The sequence below is a fragment of the Malurus melanocephalus genome, unplaced genomic scaffold, assembly GCF_030028575.1.
Source record: "Malurus melanocephalus ecotype Western Australia unplaced genomic scaffold, MMel_1.1 scaffold_216, whole genome shotgun sequence".
Taxonomy (NCBI): Eukaryota; Metazoa; Chordata; class Aves; order Passeriformes; family Maluridae; genus Malurus; species Malurus melanocephalus.
Window position 1 is genome coordinate 4,360 of NW_026623448.1, and position 14,378 is coordinate 18,737.

Sequence of the window (14,378 nt, forward strand, 5' to 3'; positions counted from 1 at the left end):
TTCTCCTTAAAAGAACTTCTGTTGTGTCTGTACATGAGGCACAGGAAGCTTATTTAGGATTACATTCTTTTCCAGTCTGTTCACTTTTGAGCTCTTTCCCTTGGGAAGCTTAGCCTAAGGCTTTTRTGACACTGATACTGTGCTATGTGACATAGGGGAATTTTCCCCCCTAACATWAATCCAGCTGTAAGGATACAGGAGCCTGGGTGGGTGTTTGCASAAGTGCCTCATCTCTTGGCAGTTCTTCACTTTTGCACTGGAAATTTCCAGTGTAGGAGCCTTTTGTTTGTACAAAACCTCTGGAATTACACTTTTTGTGCAGTTTGACCAGCCCACAGCCTTCCTTCAGCTGATATGGTACAATCTATTAGAATCAAATGTATCTTTCATYATTATCCTCTTAGAAATTCTCTGGTGGAGGAATGTTTTAACATATTAAATGGAAATCTACATCTCATCCTTCCATTGCACACTTGCATAAACAATAAATTCTGTTAAAATATCTGAATATTGGCTAAAATTGCTCTGCTGTAGCCTCGTAATGAAAAGGAAAAAATGGAAAAAACAAATTAGAATATATAAAATATAACAAGTTTTTCACAAGTACATTTTTCTTAGCTTTTACAAACAGTATTTAATTGTTTTTGTGAGTGTATTTGGCAGAAGACATTTATTTAAAAGTTTCTAAGTATGATGGACACTTACATATTGCCCCAAAACAGAATCATTCCTATAGATATGACAAAAATGTGAGCACTGGCCATATTCAAGTGCACTGTCTCAGAAGCATTTCACTAAATTTGCTGTCAGTAACATCTATGCAATTTAGAAACAACTTTAAAAAAAAAAATAAAATCACAGTACATACTTGAGTTTTGCACTGGTGCTAGTGAAATGAAAAATCAGTCCCTGGAAGGCTTTGTTCTTCAAAATGAGCACTCAGTGAATAAGGAGCATGTAATTAATTTCTATGCTTGTTATCAGTTGTCTGGATTTCAGTGTGTTCAGGCAAGATCGCATCTGCTGATGTCACAAGTGTGCCCAAACAAAAAGATTTTATTGGACTTGTCTGATCTTGAGTCTCTTGACAGAAAGGCAGACGTATAAGTTCTCCTTTCATGATGCACAATGGTCTAAAAGGAAAGAAGTAATACTTGGATATTTCATTATAAACAAAGTCCTTAAAACATTTTCTCAGGAGTGGTTCACAATCTCTAAGTGCTGATCCTGTTGATCTCTACTGGTGAGMCTTCAAAACCACAAAAAGAAGTTATATGCCTCCTAAATATTATTTTCTGTTAGATCTTAGCGTCAACATAAAAAAAATCTGAGCTTTTCATCAAAGATAATTTCAAAAGGGCTCTTTGGTTCAAGTGCCCATTGAAGTCATTGTGAGTTTCATTGGTCTGTGTAGTGAGGAAGGCTTGCAGGTTAAACATTTGGTTTAAGCTTAGCTGGGCTTGACATTTCTGCTGTATTGCACAGAAGCACACTGAATTTGAAAAGCAAACAGTGCTGGGGCTACACTGAATCATGTTCTTTGCTGGTGTATAGCAGACAAACCCAGAACTCCATGGAAACCTCAGTCTGTGGTCCTTATTCTACTTCAGAACTTTACAAATCACAGAAGCCCTTCAATTCAGGGATTGGTTTTGTTTTGTTTTGGGTTTTTTAATGGCAGATTCAGGAAAGAACGGCTTGCTATCTCTGAAACTATTTCTCCTCCTTWGTAAAAGCTCAGAGAGCCATTGATCATGGCATTTGAACACAGAATTATGAGGCAATTATCTCAATAATAGCCTCAGTGAAAATCATGGGGTTTTCCTTTTATAAATGGAACTTTCTGTATTGAGGTAGGTGAGTGAAGTAAGAACATCCAAAACAGTATTAGGACAAGGATGATCTTTCATTTTTATCTACTCCCATCTCCTAGGATTCCATAAATCTCCAAAAACCTTGAGAATTTGGGGTCCAAATCACTCTGCCTGAAACAAGGCCTTTGAAATAACTTGGACTGACTGTCATAGTAATTTGTATCAATCTGTTCTTACATATTTGAGTTATAACTATTTCTCTGATTGTTTAATTCATCCAACTGTAAAATGGTGAGTTATTCAGGCTGGAAAAGCATCTATGATATTTGTGATAGTACTTAGGCTGATTTCCAAGGGGCTTTTCCTCCCATAACTGATATTTGTGTCTGTTTTTCTAATTATATTTTTAAATATTTAAAACTAAGTAATCATTAGAGTGGTTCAGAAAACAACGTATCCTTCTTGCAGATGGCCACTCAGGTGTTGCTGCCACTGGAAAGGTAAATCTGATATTATTTCAACAAAACAGCTGTCAGTATCAGGATAAAAGAATTCCTCTTTCCAATGGCAGGGTCTCTGCATGAAGTATTAATTGATGATGTCAAAACAGATTTGTTAAMAAACTATATTTAACCTGAAGATAGGATGCTAGCAGCACCTTTTGTCCTGAGTATGCTGCATTAAAAGGTGAACCCAACTTCTATTCTACGGAGTACACCAAGCATAGATAAATAAAGTGCTATTCAATCTTTATAATATTGTGTCTTGAAGAAAAACTGTGCTATCACTTAAATTTTCAACTTACTCTCTCTCATTTTAAAATAGCATTTGAGCTGGTAGTACCCAAGGCTTCCTAATTCTTTGATTATAAATTTTTCTCTCATTTGTTTACCATGCATTTTAGTTCTTCCTCATGTTTCTCAAAGGAAAAAGGATGTAAATACCTAAGCRCAGTGATAACTTTTTTTTCCTTGCACTTGAAGCAACTACGGGTAATTCATTCCATTCAGTTACATCCTGAAACTTAAATGCCTTTTAAGGTCTGTAGAAAGCAATTATAAAGCTGGTAACWTTGAACTATTGAACTGCATGCCCCAGTGCTGTTGGCAATACTAAAAATGGGAATATTAGATTAAATTTTTTCAAGCAGAAAGTTCTAATAACTCAAGTAATAATATTCATTAACTTCTATTTACACCATTTAAATCTGAGTCCACATTGTATGTTTGTTTTATTTTTTTTTTTTTCGGAAAACCATGAAAGCCTCAGCTAAACGCCCATTTCACAGTATATGCTAATTCAGCCTTGGCATAAATTATGGCTGAATTATCAAAGGGAGCTCGGTTTAATTGGAAGGGGTGGGGCACCAAATGCTCCAGTCATTGCTGGGGTGGGCTGGTAATTACAATTTTGTGCTCTGTCACAGCACAAAAACCAACACGGGGCTGCAGGCATAGGGTGGAGCCCGAGSAAAGGATGGCGTGGTGAAACATCCAAGCCTGGCTTGTGCTGCCTCAAGTTGGGTGGGAGGAGATAAATGGCCCTTCCATCACTCAGAGATGTTTGCCCTGGTTCCCCTGGAAGTGTGAAAACCAATGGCTAAGTCAAGCTGCTCAAATCGTGCTATGAGGAAAAAAAAAGGGGTTTATTGGATTAAAGATAAAATCAGTAGAAGAGGCTATTGAAAATGACAGCTTGAGATTTATTTCAGTAAACTCTAAACTTCTCAAGTTGCTTAAGTCTGTGACCAATCTTGTTTCTGCTCAGTGTAAAATACTTGGATGTGTCCTGGAATGAGTTAAAACCTTGCTGGCTTTGGGCATGGTGCCTGGCAGGAAACTCTCTCTGCTCAGGAACTGATAACAGTGCAGGATTTGCAGAAGAGAAGACAAAAGACTTAAATGCTGCTTCCTTGGCATCCTTTAAGGGAAAACAGCAGGGGAAGAAGAGCAGCACTGCAGATGTGAGCAGAGATAAGGGTATCCAGGTTAAACCTGCAGCTTCTCTATTAACACAGGAGTGCAGAAGCTGATATGTATATATTGTATAGCTGCATGAAAAGCGTGAGTACCWCGGTACTGAGATGTGATCTTATTAATTTTCCTTTCTTAATAGGTTTGCTAGAAAATGGCTCGTGCTTTTGCTTGGCTACTTAGCACCAGCATTGTCGTGGCTTAGGTTGCTCACAGTAATGGAGATTCATGTGGGATAAAGTAAATGAAGCTGCTTTTCATTGCCATTATTATTATTATTAGAAAGGCTTATCACTGATCCTGCTATCAGTGCCACAGATCAGCACACCCCTAAAAAGTGATCAAAGYGCAATGTCCTGAGAATGTGTCTGACCAAAGCACTGTTCTATTAACTGCTAATAAAAAAAAAAATAAATGTTTGGGATTTTCATTAGTAAGACTCCTGTTTTAATAATGGTATTATAACTTACTGTGATATCCCCCCCCACTCTTTTTTGTATTTCTTTTTCTCATGGCTTCAGTGAATATAGCTGCTGTAATTACAGCTACAGCCATTTTACTTGATAGCTGCACTTGTTCTGGTTCCAACAGTGTCACAGATTTCTTGCACACAAGTGGCTTGAAAGATTCCTTCAGGCTGCAGATGATATCATTGTCTTGCTTTGATGCATCACAGGCTGTATTTTTTTAATCAGGCATGAGTGCGCTGATAGGTGCAATTCTCTGATTTAGGCAGTGCCATTTAAAAACCAAGAAATCATATAGCCAGAGCCTGGCTAGTTGTTTCTGGTTTTGTGGTTTTGTTTTGTTTGGGTTTTTTGTTTGTTTAGTTTGGTTTTTTTTGTTTGTTTTGTTGGGGTTTTTTTTAAGTTTTGGTTTTTTTTTTTTTGTCTGATCACCTTGCCTCCAGATGATGATGCCTCTCTTCATGTGAAAGGTTTCTAAGCCGTGCCATTTATTGTCATATTTGTGTTCATCCATTTGATATTGTGGTAAAAGCTTGCTTGTTTCCATTCCATAACATACAACATTATTTTTGTGTCCTGGAATGTACAGTTTCTGAGCAACTGCTGTATGGATGGCTGTAAGGATGTATGACTCCTCCTGCAGTTCTAATGCCTTGTGGTGGGTGACATTTCTGGGTGTGTGAGATTGCTGGCCACTTGTCTGACTTACCTGTCCCCATCAAGGGCTGGTGAACACTTGGGATTTTGTCTGATTCCTGATCAACTCTTAATTTTCTTGATTTTTGCTCTGGGTTCAGCCCCATTGAAATGGCATCCAACATTGTCATCTCCATCTGTGAAATCAGTCCTTTCCTATCAAACATGCCCGGGTTACTCACCCATTCATTGCCTCTGGGAGTCCCTCTTTTCCTTAATAGACATTTTTTTTTTCATTCCATGAACATACTTTAGGAAACAATAGATTTCAACCAGCTCTCCAGCTTTCTGCATTTTTACCCAGCACTGGAAAATAAGCAGCTGTCCAGCTACAACCCCCTCACCTGGACTTGCACTGYCAAGTTCCTTATTTCAAATAATGAACAGCAAATTTCTTGACTTATGACTCAAGCCATCAGAGAATTTTGTCTCTTTGACCAGCTGCTTTTGTTCTTTAATACTGTGTATTTCCACAAACTAGACTGTTAGCAGTAACAGAAATAGATACAAAAGAGAAAGAAGAAATCTCAGRGGATTGGAATTTCAAGCCTGAGATTTCTCTAAGTAGCTTTGYTAAGGAGGAGCAATCATTTATTTTTATACTTGTTCTTCAGAGACACTGCATCCTGCTGTGCATAGCTATTATGTGATCGTCACAAATAAGGCAGGTAAGAAAATTCTTGCAGCTTGTCTTTAGCATAGCCTGGATCAAACCTTATTTTGGTTTGAAAATGTAAGCAGAAGGGCTGTGTGATGATGTGACAGCAAAAGTGACGTCTGTAAATTGTCATGGAAGATTTATGAGAAATGGATATGAGACATCTTGGGAGAAATATTGTGGAAAACAAAGGATGTAGGGAGGGTATGCTAACTAAAAGGACTGGAAGGTACAGTGAAATAGGTGYTTGGTGTTGAGTTTATGCTTCTCTCATAAAAAAAATGAGCTAGGAGCAAATGTTTGTGATTCAGCAAATCATTCTCACCAGGCTGCTCCAAACCAGCCCTTTACTGGGGCAAATCAGAGCCTCAGGTGCTTGCACTATGACCAGAAATGCTTTGTAAACTTCCAGTTATAATAGATGAGCACCTTTCTGGCATAATCTGCCTTCCCCTCATCCCTTGATTTGTGCCTATTGARAGAGAAGGGAGATGGAATATTAATCAATCCCTTATGTTTTTGTTTTAAATTTGATTCTATTCCCTGAATCCTAATGGGATAAAAATGGGGAAGCAGTGATTAAATGGAAGGAATACAGGACAGTTTGGCTGCACAGGAGTTATTTCTATTTTATATACTCTCGAAGTAGTGGTTGCACAATAGGAAACAATAGCTGAGTTATGGAGGAAACTTTTGACCTAGAATCCYCCAGAAGTAGCTTTTTAGCTTCAGATATATTGCAGAAAAATAGAAGCCAATGGCTTGGTGTTTCCTGTGGAAATGGAGCTAGTGTCCTAATTTGCCAGAAATGCTGAGATAAGAAAAAAAAAAAAATCTATTGGCTGCAACTTGATGTCTTAGTAAGAAACTSAGAAGATGAAATAAAGGATTTCAATATGTGAATTTTCAGATGCACAAGCATTTTCWCCAGTTTCTGTAGGATTGCTCACTTGACATGTCTTTGAAGTTAATAGGCTCCTTCTGTGGAATAAAGCCACAGAGTACAGCATCCAGGAAAACCTCAGAGAACAAATAGAAAACAAGTCATAAATCCTGAACAGGCTCGAAAAGACAATTGGCATAGACAGTAGTATAAGTATCACCCAGTTACTCCATCCTATTGAGAATTGAAAATTCTGTTTCTGGTGCTGCTGGCTGTCTCTTGTGAGCAGCATATTAATTTTCAAACAATGGTAATRCCACACCATCTGTGAAACATACTCAGAGTTCAATAGGGGAAAAGAGGAAAATAATGCATTCACCTAGAAATGAGGGAATGGAAGCTCATATCCAAACAGCAAGATGGAAAGGAGTTTAGAGGCTGGATCAAGCAGGGGATTCAAAAAATATGTTTTTAATAATAACTGTTTTTACTGGATTTACCAAACTGATAGACTGCATTTTTTTGGCTTGTGTATGTCTGAAACAAACACAATTTAAATGTTAGGCAAGAAGACCATAACTAAAGTTCTGCGTATAGTCCTATGAAGCATTATGTTATATTTTTATAAATTCTATTCAGTTTAGTTCAAATTTAAACTGCTATGCATAACAAGTTTTCTATCTTTGTGGTTTTCCAGTGTGGCCAGCTATTTCCTCTCATTTTTTTTTTCATTCCACCACTGAGTGTGGTGATACATATCACCAAATTTGCACTCGTTTGCTCTGGGAAATGGTGAAATGAAGAGCAGACCTACAACATCTCCTTTGTTTCGTTCTCCCATTACTCTTTATAATTAAACCCCTAGATACTCTTGTGAGTGAGACACAAGTATTAAGAATGTTTCATCCATCCATCCAAATACCTTTCTTCGCTCACAGAACTGTAGTTTTACAGCAAGGAAGGAAAAGTCTCCTTGACCAATAGGAGCTGCTGAGTTTATGAGTTTAGGATTTAAGGTGCCATGGTCCCACTATATTCAGTTCCAGTTGTTCTACTTTTTATTTTCTTATTTTTTTAATTGAATTTTAGTTTTTGGTGGGTTATTTCTTAAATCTTTCAAGCTGGTTGCCAAAGCTAAGACGATTCAACTTTGTTCAATTCAGCTTCATTTAATTTGTACTGTCAAGAACTGGTGGGRGTATAAAACAGGATATAAGAATCATTCTGCCTTGAAACTTTGCTAATATGTATTCATAACCAAATGCTCCAGGCCTTGGTCACATCTCATTAAAGCTGTGGTTGCACAATAAAGTTGCACAGGACTCTAGTAAGCATCAGGGATGTCACTTAGCAAAATATTCTTATAGCAGCCCTTCCCTGTCACTCTCATCCCCATTTTGAAAGGACCTGGCTTTTCCCCCAGAGAGTTGGAAGGGAAATGCAGYGATRTAATCCAATRATATATTGTGKTTTTGGACAAATACWATAGAATAACTSAYAAACTGCTTCAAGGAGCAAAACAYTTCTAGTTTCCAAACTTCAGGTGASTATCAACTAAYCAGYAGCAACAAACTTGCATTTTGAAAAGCTGATTGTGGTCTTGACTGTGAAACTTTCAASTGCATAAGATAATTCAGTTTCATATGATTTATTTTTTTGAACTCTAAATATGGTTTTCACTGATTTATCTTGATAGTATTTATCATTTGATTAGTGATAGTCAGAGAAAGGATTTATCTGTGGGATTTTACCATTAAGATAGAGTGGTAGTAATGTTATATTATGTGCTGTTGATCAATGAGCTTTATTTACRTTTCTTTTTTACTGTGCTGTTCCAGAGACCTAAAGGCTAACAGAATATATGTTAAACATATGCTAAAAATGCATTAAACATGATCTTTAGGATTTGCCAGGCTACAATATAGTAGCAAGAAAGGCATGTGGTGCTGTGGTTCATTGAGCTCTAATTGTTTCAAACTGTTATTGATCAGACAAAATAAGACTCTGCTCTGGTTCTGTTAATAAATATTGGAGACTATGGGTTCAGTTGTTAAACAAGCTCTTTAAATGATTCTTGTCAAGTTCAGATAGGTAATTAAGGGAACTGAATCATTTCCAGGCACGATGGCAAAAGAAAGAAGCATCTTGGGGAGRGGTGGGTGACAGTGGGAAAATCTGACTTTTCTGAGGGATTTATCAGTATAGCTACATTTGATATCAGTTTCAGATACTGATTTATCACAATTGCCAGAATTTCAGATTTATCAGCAATTGCCAAAATCATTTGGTTCTCTAAAACACTTTCTTCCTTTCTCAGATTATTTTTTTTCCTTTATATGTGTTTAGCTATAAATCACTACAGTTCAAGTGTAGGTTGACTTGCATTTGACTCTGAGTCAAGGATAGAAGTCCATTTCTCCACAGTTTTGCCTGCTAATGAACATTTAATTTTTTWAACAACTTTTTCTTGAATAGCTAAAACATGCTGCCATATTCTTTCTTGAGCTAGTGAATTGGTTCTGCAGAATTTTTGCACTGACATGTGACAAAGACTTCTCTATTGCTTCATTTTGGAGATAATGACAGTTTGCTAGAAATACTTTAGAGGGGTGGAAATATAGTCCAATATTAATGTTAAATAGGCATTGACAAAAGAAATATCCCTGCCATTCTGCTTCTTTAGAACCCTCTTCTAAAGTACTTCATAAAATTARTTAATTTAGAAGCCTTGTACATCTTGGAAAGAGAAAGGAAACAAACTCCCTGGCTGAAGTGCTGCAGTGGATGGACAMTTTGGGCAGGGGAGWRAAAAGTGGTTTGCCAAGAGGTGCAGAGATAGTAAGGCTGAGTTACAGCCATTGGATGGTCATGAGGGGTGGATCATGTTCTTGGAAGGCCACCACAGTGACTGGAAGGGTTTTCTGAGGCCAAGAAAGGCAAATATTAGAGGATAGACAGAAAATTGAGCTAGGGTCTTATAGGCAACGTCCATTCAACATTTAAAAAAAAAAAAAAAAGGAAATCCCTCCAGAATATGCTAAAAATTCTTTTCACCTCAAAAATGATTAAAACTGGAACAGGCTCACTATAGAGGGAGTGGAATATCCATCCTTGCAGAATATCCACTGTGCAGAGGCCCGGGCTGATAAAGCTTCACCATTTAACTTTTCTTTTTGCCTTTTAAGTAATTACTCTAATGATCTTTGATGTGCTCTATTATACTTGGACTCCATACACAATTTTTTTGAACCAGAGTATTTATGTTTCGTTCTAAAGCCCTTGTTGAATAAAGAGGATTAATGTTTGGGGATTTAATAGCCTCCAGTTTAGCTGAACTCTGTAAATCTGTCTCTGAGCTGACAAATTCAAGTGCCAGCTATTCTGGGATAGACAGAGTAATGACAGCATTGAATCTTTTTTCTTTAATATTGAGGAAGTATTKAAGAATTTAAATAGACAATGTGAAATCTTAACTGAATTATTAAAATAATTTGATGTTGATGTGCACAACAAATATCACTCTAATGAAGTTTGGAAGCAATTTTAATGGAGGAGAATTAACTAATGCCAGCAAGCTTTTTGAAATAAGAGTAATTTTATGAACAAGATGACATAAACTTCATCAGAGAGAACAAGCAYAGAAATATTTTTATGCAGAAAAAAAAAATTCCCCATATAGCAGTTATAATCATAAGCCCAAAAAATGCAGAAAATAGTAAGTTTTTTTCCATATAAAATGGTTTTTCAAATTCTGCATGCCAGATCCTTCAGCCACCATTGAGTTGGAGATTAACAGGGRAACTCAAATAACACTGAGGGATCAAATAGAGAATGAAAAATAAGCACAACTGAACATATGGCCAGCYGTGGTGTGACCATTATTTAAAAATTATTTTGGACAGGGTTTTTTTATAAACTCACTGCCATAAAGTTGGGATTAACCAGCAGGCAATTCCTCACTGATCATTGTGATACTTTAGCAATTCCTTTATTAACTACTACAGGTTTAGAATGAAGTGTTGTCATTGCATATATTTCAGAGCAAAAACAAATAAGTGAAGGTTCAGACCATGTTTTACACAAGGTGATGTTTCAAAAACAGGTGTTTTATTTTTGTGATTACATTTTTTGTCAATTTACTGGACTTTATATATTTATAATATTTATAATRTTTATACATTTGCTTCGGTTATCTGATGCATAATTKTGGAGTGCAGATGAAGGGAATATGTTCACATTGTGATGATCCAAACTCACACCAATGTAAGGCTTGCACTAGCTTAAAATTAGAGGAAAAGCTATTTAAAATGTTTCTGTAACAGAGCTGTTTTGTTTATTTCAGGAGAGTTTGAATTGTTAGTCTTGGAAACATCAGCATTTGCTGATTACTGACATTAAATGCTACCTTCAGAAAATGTCTTTTGTCCCTTTGAAGTATAAGGAAGACGTGTAAGAAACAATAATTACATAGATCAAAATGTGCATACCATTCTCACAATATTAAGCCACAGGAAACAAAAGTTTTATACTCTAAACAGAAAAATCAGCACTTAAATAGGTGGGGAAACTTTCCTCAACTCATATGGTGGCAATCTTACCTAATTTTAAAGGATTATTCAATAAACATCATAACTATGATCTTTTATTGTCTCATTATTTCTGCTTTAAAATAATCTGTATAAACTTGCTGAATTTAATTCTGCAGTAGCCACTCACCCCATTACAGAGACTTGAGAATTTTTGAGGCTGGATTTCAAACCCAGACCATCACACCTACATTTAAAAAATGATTGAGCTTCTGGTAGGTTTGTAGGAACGTTGAGATGAGGAAATACAAAGTCCTGGGCCTCCAAGCAAACTTATTTTCCTTTTTCATTGAAATCGATAGTAAGAGTTACAGCCTGCAAACTGAGTATATTGTGGTGTTATAAACCTAACGGCATCTAATTTTGCTAAGTACATACCAAAACTGTAAAAATAAAGGGATAATTCACACAACTGTCAAGTGCCTCATAAAATGGGTTGTAGTGAAGCTGCATGGAAGCCAGAAAAATATTACCTGGCACAAAAAAAAAGGGTAGGATACAGAATCTTTTTAGGCTTGAGGAAAGCTCCCAAACTCTTTCGTAATCCTTCCTCACTCCCTGTGACTCTCCTGAAATTCTGCAAAAGAAAGAAAAATATTGTGGTAGTTGCCATGCATTTCTTTATGTAGGAGATGCAATTTTACCTGTTCTTTCACCAAATAAATAATTTCTAATAGCTTAATTTAGAGACACTGTAATTRTGGTGGTTGGGCTTGTCAACAGTGACAGGATTGAATCAAAAGCTCCATAAAATTTTTCTGTGCATTGAGTTCTAGAGAAGATTCAATAGCATTAATGCAATATATCCACAGAGATTAAATACAACTTTTGTTATCCACAGGTGCTGCAATAACATCTTTCATAAGTTTGTGAATTCTTACAAAACCCCTTCTTTCATCAGCCATTTTACTAATTGTGACCATGCTGAATAAGCTTATTACTTTTCTAGAGTTCATATGGAAGTTAAATTCTATTGCTTGCTCTGTTTTGAGTACCTGTATTTTCATTTCCCAGCTGTTTAGTTCTGGATATTTACTTACAATGATGGGCAGATAAGGGGTTGTTTGGTTTTTTTATTTTTTTTTCCCTCTCATAATGGACAAATCTGAAGCTAAAGAGAAATTAGACATTTCAACTGATGTAGCTTTAGAGATTTATTTACTGGGTATCTCTTGTTGTCTGAATGTGCCAGCTGTTGACAAGAAACAGGCAATTTTGGAGCAAGAGTTATTTTAAATGTGTGCTTTCCACTGATTTCTTGTTTTGTTTTTGTGTTGTGCTCAAAATAGTTCCTCTTGTCTTAGAGGACATTTAAATAATACACCTTTGGATGAGCAAGCTGTGAAAGTAGAAACGTACCTAAGAGCTAGTTGAAAAGGTAAATAAGAAACATAACAAAAATTATAACAAAATATTTTGAGCAAGGACATGCATGCTGGCTTGAAATGCTTTGAAATAGAATAAAACACTAAATAAAAGCCTGCCACTGCACYGAGTTACTGCTGGAATTCACTCAACTGAGGAAATTTTAAATAAAAAGATAACGCTTAAAAATTGCAAGGAAACTTTTAGAGAGTGTTTGTGGGTTTACTAAAGTTCARTCATGAACCAATTAATGTAAAAAAGGTACAAGCTGCTTTTATTTTATTTGATAAAGYATCTAGCATTATGTTCACCCTCAGGGCACAATAGCGTGACAGGCTGCTTTGTTCACCACAAAACTTGCTTTTTCTCCCTGCTTTTACAACCTGCGATTAAAATATTTGCAGCACTAGCTTGTTTTTAACAAAAGCTGTTTATAAACAGCYAGCAGTGCACTTCAGTGGTTGACTCCACCTGTGAAGAAGAAATATAAACAATACATTTTTTTTTTCTTAAAATCAGCATACTTGCAGTTAAAAGTCTTTTTGTAGGTTCATGAGGGGATAGTTTAATTAGAAACTRTAAAAAAATTGTTTAGGTTAGAGTTTTGGATTTTGGCTTGCAATAGGCTTTTAAATATCTGTCCTACTATAATTTTCTTTGGAAGAAAAAAAAAATCTATCCTCTAACATCCTACTGTTAATTTTTGCTGGCTTTTGCAGAACAGTACTTCTACCACTGTTCTATGTTTTATTTCCCAAAAAATTATGACTAATTTTTTATTACATATTATTGTATGATAATATGATTATTGATAATTCTTCTAAGAAATTAGGGACAGGAAGAGCAGGTAAAATTTTGGATCATCTGTTAATGATGATCTACTACCAAGTTGTAGTCTTTCCACAATGTATGTAGTTTTATAGTCTGGGAACTTCCTTCATTTTTTATTTTTTTTTTTTAATTTATTATTTCTCAAGAAAAGTAGATTTTTCAGTAACAAACCTGACAGGCTTAGGAAATGAAGGATTTTTGAAAAATCAACCTTACAATGTATGTTGTATATCCTGAGGTACCTATTTTTTGTGTTTGTGTAGGATCCATCTTTAAAAATAATCTCTTCAAAATAAACATCTTAATTTACTGCTTACAGTGCTCTTAGAGTCTTTTTCTCATCTTTGTTGTGGTGGAATTACTGGAGGATTTGGTTTCTTCCTTGGTCTGTAAATAGCACTAGTGGGTTTTGGTGAACTGGAAAACGAAGATATAGAAGAGTAGGTTGTGTATACTCATTTAATATTTGAAGGTAGGAGATAATTTATGGATGAGAATTGTGACTGAATAAGCAAAAGGTGGCAAAGAAGGGTTCAGCCCTTAGGTTTGAATTTTTACTTGCTGCTTAGCATGTTGAAATAGTATATAATGTAAAATTTATTGTGRAAAGTTTTGGATATTTTAATGAATATAACATGTTCTTTCTGGACTACCAATGGGCCATACATGTCTAGTGACCTGTTAGCAAGGTATCTAAAGTCCAAAATTAGACTTCATTGCTTGGAAAAACAAAATCACTGCAACCCTTTGTGCCTGCAAAGGAACCAATATCAACCCTGTGCATTAAAAATCTGATTAGAATGGTACTGCAGGCAGTTTACTTAGCAAGTGACAGTTTGGGTGGATAGGGTCAAAGATTAATAAATCAGATTGTTATGGGTAGAAAAAATATTGGGTTTAATTCCAACTTGCATTTCTAAAAGAGCTGTGGAATTACAGGGACAGTTTGGGTGCTTTGTGCTTGTGAAATTCCTGGACTCTGGCACATGCAGCAAAGTTTTACGTGTTGCCAGTTTTCTGATAGTAGAACAAAAAGCATAATTATTCCTTTCAAAAATCCAATGGCAAAAAGAGAGCAGGAAATGCCAAGCTAAGTAAGATTGGG